This window comes from Schistocerca cancellata, chromosome 10 (assembly GCF_023864275.1).
Source record: "Schistocerca cancellata isolate TAMUIC-IGC-003103 chromosome 10, iqSchCanc2.1, whole genome shotgun sequence".
NCBI classification, from domain to species: Eukaryota; Metazoa; Arthropoda; class Insecta; order Orthoptera; family Acrididae; genus Schistocerca; species Schistocerca cancellata.
Window position 1 is genome coordinate 54,713,246 of NC_064635.1, and position 9,179 is coordinate 54,722,424.

Below are 9,179 nucleotides of genomic sequence, written 5' to 3' on the forward strand. Positions count from 1 at the left end.
AGGTGCTAGGTGACAATGTTAATTTGAGTCATGAGGCTGTTTAAGTTCATGTGCTTCAAAACCACTGCTACATAAAAATATATTCAAAATTAGTAGTTATATGGAAAATTAGGACAGAAATGTATTTTTGTGGTATATAGGACTGTATCTTAACACTGCATACCAGTAATGAAGGTGATAAGACTAAAAATTAAATTACAATATATATCTGATTGCAAGATGTGTTAGTCCAAGATGTTATGTTAAGTAACTGCAGGCTAAATATTTTCATGTTTTAAATTTTGTTTATTGTGCTAGGCAAAAATTATACAGTCCAGTTAGGCCTCAACATCTCAGTCCAAAACCAAGAACAAGCCAGATTGCCTGTCCTACATTTCTTGTGGTAAAACAATTAGCATTACATTATAAATTGTTGAATAGTTCATTTACAATAAATTTTTCATATCACCAGAGTTTTACATTGTACATCGCTTGATTTGCCATTCGTCCATGAAAAGTAATATTTTCCATTAAATACTGCAGTAATATTGCTTACAATTCAAGTGTAGCACATTGGTCTCCAATTTCTGAAATGTCGCTAATTATTCTGCTAAACTGTATGTTGACACCTGTCTACGAAACTGTATTAATTTAACACGTAGCTGAATATCTATCTCATACTTTACATTACATAATGTAAACAATGAAGCACCACATAGCCAACTTGCATATTTTTACTGTACATTGTTAACTTTGCAATTTAGGAAATCTAATTACAGAGAAAAGTGACGACATTATAATGGAATCCAAAGATGTTAGCTATTCACTCAAAACTACATGACAACACCAAAAGCAAGCTATAAATAAGAAATACACATGGAACCACACTTTGTAGCTACCTGAAAGTAATACTTAACTTGCTGTTTCTTCACGGTCTTGATTTAGGTCTGTATCTATTTTCTGCAAACATTTGCACCTTTAAGAAAGGCTCAGGCGCTCCATGTCAGGCAACCTGTGTTTTGTTAATCAAATTACAATAGTTTGGCTTAAAGGGTTAACTGCTTTAGAACTGTTGTTTATTCACATCACAAACTAATGCAGGTTTCGTTCTGGCTAGTGATGTAACACTGACCTCCAGCAACTACTGCTGCTACTGTTTATACGTGTTGTAACAACCGAAATACTAAATACACTCATTATTTCAAACATTTATTTTGAAGTTTCTAATTAACAGTTGTTTGGTTTTCCAAAACAAGTTACAGAACTGGATTTATATATGATTAAAATCACTTTAGCGTAATTATCATGTTAAAATAGTACAGTTACCATTGCCAAAAGAAAAGAAATGCCTGTTTACATTGATGTTTCAGTTTAAAATGATTATAATATTTTAAATATGGGTTTCATTTTGATGCTAACATGAATCCTGGATCTTTATATGCCACTAAACATCAATAATAAACAAGGCTTTGTACAAAAATTTTGTAAATGCGAATTTTAGGCTGTGTTTACAGTGGTTACACATTTTTAAGGACAGAAACTACATTTCACCTTACTCTTAGCACATTCCATTATTATTATGTTCCAGGTACCTCAGATCCATTAACTAACACAACTAATTGTCACGATCTTTAAACATTACTATTTAACTCGCGCTGGTCTGTTGTTCATTGATGTTGTGGATACTGCGAATTATGAGAACATCACAAAAATTTTAAGCTTGACAAATTGTTTATTGACATCAGCTTACCAACAGAACTGACAAAAGTGCAAAACAACTGACAAAACTGAGCTAAACTGAACTAAGCTGCACTGATTCCTGAAGTAAACAAAACATGACTGACTTGCCGTGCAGCATCCTTGTGTCACTTTAAATACAATTTTAACAATCGCTACCATTGTTAATTTATTACAAAATGTAAATTACAATAAAAAACAATTTCATCTAAACTAACTGCTGTTACATTAGTACAGCTTATTTTTTATTTATTTATTTATTTACTTAGTATCCTTGTATCTCGTCATCATAAAAATGATATAGGATTTGTCATATATTGCCTTACATGGAAAATAGGACAGGAAAAGATTTACAATTACGATATATGGTCCATAAATAAAATATTATTACATATAACATGAAACCATATGCATAATAACATTCATAATATGCTAAATTAGAGTAACAGAAGAATACAATGTATATATGAAGACAGTAACTGTTCTTGAAAGAACAGATATGGTACTATTGGTGACCGTGCAGCTTTCTCTAGAATAAATGAATATTAATTGAAACCCTCAGCTGCCGACATGTGTTGGTAACATACCTTGATGGGGACAGCTGAAATGTGTGCCCTGACTGGGACTCGAACCCAGGATCTCCTGCTTACATGGCAGACACTCTATCCATCTGAGCCACCAAGGACACAGATGAATAGCGTGACTGCAGGGACTTATCCCTTGCATGCTTCCCATAGGACCCACATTCCTAACTGTCCACATTTCTACATATGTAATGTACCTAATAGATATTTGCCCATCCACACTCACACACACTTTGGCAATTCCCGTAAGAGTTCAGGCAACCTGTGTGCATTCGCACAGATGGAGGTCAATGGCTGGGTAGCCTTTATATATATATATATATATATATATATATATATATATATATATATATATATAAAGAAAGATGATGAGACTTACCAAACAAAAGCGCTGGCCGGTCGATAGACACACAAACAAACACAAACATACACACAAAATTCTAGCTTTCACAACCAACGGTTGCCTCGTCAGGAAAGAGGGAAGGAGAGGGAAAGACAAAAGGATTTGGGTTTTAAGGGAGAGGGTAAGGAGTCATTCCAATCCCGGGAGCGGAAAGACTTACCTTAGGGGGAAAAAAGGACAGGTATACACTCGCACACACACACATATCCATCCGCATATACACAGACTCAAGCAGACATTTGTAAAGACAAAGAGTTTTGGCAGAGATGTCAGTCGGGGCGGAAGTACAGAGGCATATATGAAGACAGTAACTGTTCTAGAAAGAACAGATACTATTCATGACTGTGCAGCTTTCTCTAGAATAAATGATAATTAGTTGAAACCCTCAGCTGCCAACAGATGTTGTTGACATACCTGGATGCGGACAGCTGAAAATGTGTGCGAGAGTAATGAGTGAATGGGCAAATATCTATTAGGTACATTACATATGTATAATTGTGGACAGTTGGGAATGTAGGTCTCACAGGAAGTGTGCAAGGGATAAGTCCCTGCAGTTGCACTATTCATGTGTGGCCTCGGTAGCTCAGATGGATAGAGCATCTGCCATGTAAGCAGGAGATCCCGGGTTCGAGTCCCAGTCAGGGCACACATTTTCAGCTGTCCCCATAGAGGTATGTCAAAAACATATGTCGGTAGCTGAGGGTTTCAATTAATTATCATTTATTTTAAATTCAATTTAGTTTTCAATGAGCATTTTGGGTCATTATGATGATGGAAATAAGCTACTGTATATTGAATGCTGGTGATTTAAGTATTCCTTGACACTTTAAGAACTCCTGCTAATTAACATTTTTAAGTTATTTTTTGAATATATGGAATTTTGTTATATTTTTAATTTCCTTTGGTAGTGCACTAAATAAGATTTTTCACTGATGAAGAACACTTTTTTGATACATAGCTTTTGTGCGACTTTCTCTATAATAGTTGTCTCTATTTCTTGTTTTGTAGTTATAAACTTGACTGTTTAACAAATAATATTCCTGGTGTGCCTTCATAAAACATATACTTTCATAAATATAGATATATGGTAGAGTCATGATTTGTAGTTCCTTGAAAACTTTTTTACATGATTCTCTGTGTGTAATACCTCTGATTATCCTTATTGCACTCTTTTGAAGCATAAACGAGTGTTTGGTCAAACTGGTATTCCTGCAAAATATGATACCATATCTTAGTGTGCTATATATGAGTGCAAAGTATAAACATAACACTGCATCAACACTACAGGAATTTTTTAATGTTCTAAGAATATAACAATATTGACTCAATTTTTTATTTTATTTCTGTGTGTTTCTCCCACATTAAATATTCATCTAGCCATAATCCTAAAAATTTAGTATGGGGGAGGGGGGGGGGGGGTTAGCTCTATCTTACATTGCCCAAGCTCTACAGTTAGGTCAGATTTTACTTTGTTTGTTATATATCTGAAGTTCATCAAAACTGTTTTTGTCATTAACAATTAATTTGTTGTTTGTAATCCACATGTCTGCTTCTTCTGTGGCTACTGTGACTCTCTCCAGTAAGTCAGTTTCATTCGTAGCGTTTACAAACAGACTGATGTCGTTGGCAAACAATACTGCATCTGCTGTTGATATATGGCCTGGCATATCATTTATAAATATTAAGAACAGCAATGGCCCCAGTACAGAGCCCTGCGGTATGCCATACCTTACTCTTTGGTATTCCAATGAGTATACTTGACCCACATGCTGTACCTCTACCTTCTGATACCTATTAGAAAGATAGGATTTGAACCAATCATGTGCTACTCCACTAACCCCATAGCAATATAGTTTCCTTAGCAGTAAATTACGGTCAGCAATATAGAATGACTTAGATGGTCCAAAAACAGGGCAAAGTTTAATTCATTTTTGTCTACAGAATTTATGATCAGTTTTAAAAAGTAATAAATTGCTGGGTCAGTTGACCTATCTTTCCTAAAACCTTTTGCCCATTAACTAGAATTTGATTTTTATTAAGAAAATGAGACAGTCTTTCATGCATTACCCTTCAATTACTTTTGAAAATTCAGATAACAATGATATAGGCCAGTAATTGATAACATCAGACTGGTCACCCTTCTTGTAAATAGGCTTGACAATCGATTTCCTTAGTTTTTCTGGGAAGACTACTGCGCTAAATGTCAAGTTAATCATGTCAGCAAATGGGGAATCTACATATCTTGCACAATTTAAAACCTGGTTCCTAAATCTCTGTCTTACCATTATATAATCTAGCTGAAATCTTTCAGTATCTCCAGGCTTCTTCCATGCATACAATCTTCTTTTATGATTCTTGAACCAAGTGTTAGCTATGATTAAGTTATGCTGTGTGCAAAATTCTACCAGGCGGCTTCCTCTTTCATTCCTTACCCCCATTCCATATTCACCTACTACGTTTCCTTCTCTTCCTTTTCCTACTATTGAATTCCAGTCACCCATGACTATTAAATTTTTGTCTCCCTTCATTATCTGAATAATTTCTTTTATCTCATCATACATTTCTTCAATCTCTTCGTCACCTGTTGAGCTAGTTGGCATATAAACTTGTACTACTGTGGTAATCATGGGCTTTGTATCGATCTTGGCCACAATAATGCGTTCACTATGCTGTTTGTAGTAGCTTACCCGCATTCCTATTTTTTTATTCATTATTAAACCTACTCCTGCATTACCTCTGTTTGATTTTGTATTTATAACCCTGTATTCACCTGACCAAAAGTCTTGTTCCTCCTGCCACCGAACTTCACTAATTCCCACTATATCTAACTTTAACCTATCCATTTCCCTTTTTTAAATTTTCAAACCTACTTGCCCGATTAAGGGATCTGACATTCCGCACTCCCACCCATAGAACGCCTGTTTTCTTTCTCCTGATAACAACGTCTTCCTGAGTAGTCCCCACCTGGATATCTGAATGGGGGACTATTTTACCTCCAGTATATCTTACCCAAGAGGACAACATCATCATTTAACCATACAGTAAAGTTGCATGCCCTTGGGATTATGGCTGTAGTTTCCCCTTGCTTTCAGCCATTCACAGTACCAGCACAGCAAGGCCGTTTTGGTTAGTGTTAGAAGGCCAGATCAGTCAATCATCTGGCCTGTTGCCCCTGCAACTACTGAAAAGGCTGCAGCCCCTATTCAGGAACCACACATTTGTACGGCCTCTCAACAGATACCCCTCCATTGTGATTGCACCTACAGTACGGCTATCTGTTTTGGTGAGACACACAAGCTTCCCCACCAACGGCAAGGTCCATGGTTCAGGGGGGGGAGGGGGGGGGGGGGATGTTTCATTATAGTTTGCATTATTTTTCAAAGCACAATAATAGTGAGAGTGGCCTAACACTTTCTATATTTTCAGTGTCCTTCATTTTGAAGAAAGACAGTAATTTAACCTATTTTAAGTAGTCAGGAAGCACCCCTGTTTGGGTGATTGATTTTTAATATTAACTGGTGGTGATAGTAGGCTCTCTCTACTGCTCTCAATCACACAAGTTCATACTTCATCCAAACATGTGAAATTTTATTTTTCAGTTTGCAAAGTGCTGTATGGACTTTTTCCTCTGTTATGGGCAGTAATAACATTGAATGCAGTACACATTTATTAAGCTTTTTGACACAAGAAACTGTTTGAAAGGTTTCCTGTAATTCTGTTCCTTTATTGCTAAAGCAGTTCACCAAATCTTTAAGGTTTTTTTATTGGAGTTGTCTTTGATTTTTATCTTTGATTGTTGCATCTTTCTATTCTCTATTTCCTGCTTTATAACTTTCCATGCTACTTTGTTTTCATTTCCAGCAGAAGTTATCAGTTTGGAATTATGAGACCTCTTTGCTGAAAGCAAGATTTTCATGTATGTTTTCCTATATCATTTATAAAAGTGTGAGAAAGATGAATTAGATTGGCTGCTTTTAATGGAGCTGAAGTGCTTCAGTGTTTAGAATGATTTTATGTTACCTTTTGTCACCTATGTTCACCTATTTGTTTTGTTCCACTTTTGTTAATGGATACATTAATTCAGGAAAAGTTTCTTCAAATTTTAATTTTAATAGTGTTGTGAAATTTTTAAATTTTTCATTTTCACCTGCCTCTGTGTATACTGTTTTTTGATCTGCTATTTGTTTGACAAACTCAGTCCTTTTTGGTTTAGAAAGTATTCATTAGTAGCCATGCATTTTCTTTGCCTTTCTGTAGTCATTTCTATAATTACAATTTGACTGAAGTGGCCTGAAATCCTAGATCTTCCACCTCCATCCAACAGTTTTTTTCCTGCCTAAATCTGTTAACATATGATCAGTAGCTGTCATTGATTGATTATTTATTTTCTTGGCAAAGTTCACAATTGACCCTAAATTGAAGCTTCGAGAGAGGCTGAAGAATAAGTGTCAGATAGTATCAGGATTCAGTGTATTTATGTTTAGGTATACATGTATGGGGATGTTGTCCTTTCGAGTGGATATCATATCAAGAATTTGATTTAGCTCAGACAAAAAGATATGCGTACCTGAACTGGGAGATTTGTATAAACATTACACTTATATTGGTCCATTAATTTTAGTGCTATGAACTCAGAATATTGCTCTTCACTTATTGCATGTAGATCACTCCTCATATATTAAATGGATAATTTTGCTTCATGTAAGTGCATTAACCTCCGACTCCACAGATGTTCTACTGTATGCACATGGTAAATTGTAAATCTTTAAGACTACATTATTAATTTCTGATTATGTGCACCAAATGCTCTGTGATACAAACTGAGCTGTCAATAAACTCCACCCAAAGCTCTGGCCAGTATACTTTATTTTTTAGACATTGAATATTTGGTGAGCAAAACAATTGTACTGAGAATGGATGGAAACTGGACCAACCACAGTATAAGTTAAGTTTACTGCAGGGTGCTTCAATTACCTTCTCATACAAGTGTAGAGTGAGTGGGGTAACTGATGCTATGATAGTGAAAGTAGCATATTGTGTAAGACAGTTGTGAGAGCTATTCATGAAACTGCCTTTTAAAGTCGCAAAACAGTTGAGAAAACATCTGGCAAATTTAACTGATAGGTGGTATGATGATATTGCCACAGAAGTGAAGGAGAGAAAGGAGGCCTATAAGAGATAGCTTATGAGCAATAAGACTTATAATAGAAGTAGGTATGTAAAACTGAGGGGAGAAGGAAAGGAAGCAGTAATTAGAGCAAACAATGCTGTCAGGACTTTAAATGTGAAGAAATTAATAACTGAATAGGGAGTTCAGAGTCCAAAGAGGCATGGATGGTGATAAAACAACTAAGAACAAATGACAGAAATAGTATAAACTTACAGCTAATGAGCATGGAAGGCACACTATGAAGAACTGTTTAAAGAAGATCAATGTGAATTTTGAGAATATGTGCTCCTTTGCAGAAAAGAAATGTGACAATGAAAACCAAGAGGTAACAACAGTGGAAGGACAGGACACAGTTAAGCAATTTAAAAAGGGCCAAGCACCAGGTCCTGGAGCTGTATATATGGAGTTGTTGAAGGCCAGGTCAAACATGTTATTTGAACATCTCACAAAACTCTTTAATATCTGTCCTAGTGGAGAGGAAATCTCTGTTGAGTTTAATGAAGGGTTCATCATAAACATATTTGAAAAGGGAAGCAAGTATGATTGCACAAATTTTTGAGGCATCACAGTTCTCATTTCTATATCAAAATTATGTGGCAACATCCTTAAAACTAGAACTGAGAGGGAAGTTTAGGAAGTAGAAGAACAGAGTAACTATCAGGCAGGAAGGTCTTGTATCAACAATATCTGCAGCATTAGACAGGTGAATGACAAGAGAATGGCACATAACTTGGTTCGTGTAGACTTTCAGAAGAACTAAGACAGTATACCACTCTCTAGGATGCAAGAAGCAATAAATAACCAAACATTTATAAATGTTACATACAAGCCATTAGAAAGCTGTATTTAGATAATATTTGTCATGTTAAAAGTTAGGATGTTACTATAGCACAAACTTAAGGATGGTAAAGCACTGAGGCAAGGGTTCTGCTTAGTGCCTACCCCCTTTAAAATATTTTTGAGTGAAGCACTGAAAACTCGGAAAAAAATGGGAATTTTGTCAGCAATCAGGTCATCTTCACTGAAGAAGAAGAGGATTCATCTTTTACTTTAACAATAGTTAAAGAAGAATATGGGCAACAAGCCATGAAAATTAACCTTGCAAAGACTGAAAGATTGGTTGTTGGTTGTACAGAAAGGGATTGTGTTACGCACAGTGGACATTTAGTAAAGTGGAGTCAGTAACATTAGTATTTAGGGACAATCATTTTGGATAAAGGTAGAAGCAATGAGGAAATAAAGCACAAAATAGGGAAGAGAAAGGTGGCAGTTAAGCAGTTACACTCCATTATTTGGAATAAAATTA

At 35.6% G+C, this 9,179-nt stretch overlaps 1 non-coding gene across 1 annotated transcript; it reads right to left on the reverse strand.

The window, feature by feature from the left end:
- Positions 1-2,327: 2,327 nt before the first annotated feature.
- Positions 2,328-2,401, reverse strand: Trnat-ugu (transfer RNA threonine (anticodon UGU)). The gene has a single exon. It is a non-coding gene; the product is annotated as a tRNA-Thr (tRNA).
- Positions 2,402-9,179: the final 6,778 nt, after the last annotated feature.